Source organism: Babylonia areolata, chromosome 13 (genome assembly GCF_041734735.1).
Source record: "Babylonia areolata isolate BAREFJ2019XMU chromosome 13, ASM4173473v1, whole genome shotgun sequence".
Lineage (NCBI taxonomy): Eukaryota > Metazoa > Mollusca > Gastropoda > Neogastropoda > Buccinidae > Babylonia > Babylonia areolata.
The window spans coordinates 1,614,056-1,615,553 of NC_134888.1; the positions used below are offsets into that span (position 1 = coordinate 1,614,056).

Genomic DNA, 1,498 nt, shown 5'->3' on the forward strand with positions numbered 1-1,498 from the left:
AGGCTATTTTTAGATTGACAGATGCCAACACCTGGCAACTGGCATGAACATGACGAAGGTCACATTGTACAGCTCTGATATTGGATTTTTTTGACATGCCGTTTTGAATTTGACAGTACTCGCATAATTTGTGTCCGAACTTTTAGATATTTTGTAGACTTGTTGATAATACCCTAAGGTTACTTTGTGAAAATTTTCATTGAATTCGGTTTCTCTATCACTGAGAAAATACTTGTCAAAAAGCGGTTCACTTTTGGGGGGGACACCCGATATTATAACAATTCAAATGTGAAAAATTAATCATTCAATTATGCATGAACAATCATCAGTGTGTATGACGCGACATTAACCTCAATCATTTTTTTCCTTCCATCCACCCACCACCCTTCCTTCCTTCCCTAATGTCTTTGACACAAGGATGAAACACTAACTCCAACTTCCAGGACATGTACCCAATTATCCGAACTTCCATGTGTGAACCACTTAATCTCTGTCATATCTTTTCAGTTTTTTTCCCGACTAGATAATAAAAAAAAACCAACAACAAGAAACTAAATCAAAAGGAAAGAATCACAAACCAGACAATAAAAAATAATAATGTCCCCACACTCAACAACAAACAAAATCAAACGGAAACAACCATACAACAGACAATAAAGTTTCCACACGAAACAACAAACAAAATTAAAAAAAAAACAACCAATATATCAGACAATAATAAAATAAATAAATAAATAAATCCCACACTAAACAATAAACAAAATTAAAGGGAAACAACCAGAAATCAGGTAATACAGTTTCCATGGCAATATCCACATTTCTTCCCCTAATTTCTCCCCCCATCAGTTTCATTCCGAAGACTGGAAATTATATATATATATGTTTAAATAACATTGTAATAATTATATACTGTACATTTCTTCCCCTGTCAAGAGACTTTACGAAGGGCCAGTCAAAAGAGTACAAGGGAAGAAATGTGGAAATATTGCCGTCAGTTTCCACAATAATGATTGTGCTAACTCTACACACTCACCAGAATAGACGATGAAGATGATGGTAGTGGTGATTAAAAGAAGAATGTCAGTTGCATGGATGGTCTATGCAGAAAACAGCAAACACAGCCATTCACTTATTATTTTTACCGTCTGAGGTGAGGAGCCTACAGACGATAAAGTATGAAGTGGTGTGCAGCTTTAAGTTGAAGAGAGAGCTGGAATATTCCGTGGGTCTTTTTATAAGGCCCGTCTCTCTGTCTGTCTCTCGCCTCCTCCTCCCGCCCCCCCCTCCCCCTTCCCCTCATCCGACACCCCACCACCCCCAACCCCAACCCCACTCTTTCACCCACTGTCTCTTTCTCTCTCATTCCCCCCCCCTCCCCCCCAAACCCCCACCAGCCTCTTCCCCGCCCTACTCTTTCTTTCTAACCCCTCCCTCTCTCTCACCCAACTACCAGCTGTGGAGACGATTGTAGAGTCCCTAATCGACCGGTTGTTCCCAA

General features: G+C 39.9%; 1 protein-coding gene across 1 annotated transcript in view; it reads right to left on the bottom strand.

Annotated features, from left to right (window-relative positions):
* LOC143288777 (uncharacterized) overlaps positions 1-1,220 on the bottom strand; it is a 6,879-nt gene extending 5,659 nt beyond the window's left edge. The window contains exon 1 of the mRNA XM_076597405.1: positions 1,034-1,220. The gene's annotated coding sequence lies outside the window, so the exon portion shown is untranslated. The remainder of the gene's footprint in view (positions 1-1,033) is intronic.
* Between the last annotated feature and the right edge of the window lie 278 nt (positions 1,221-1,498).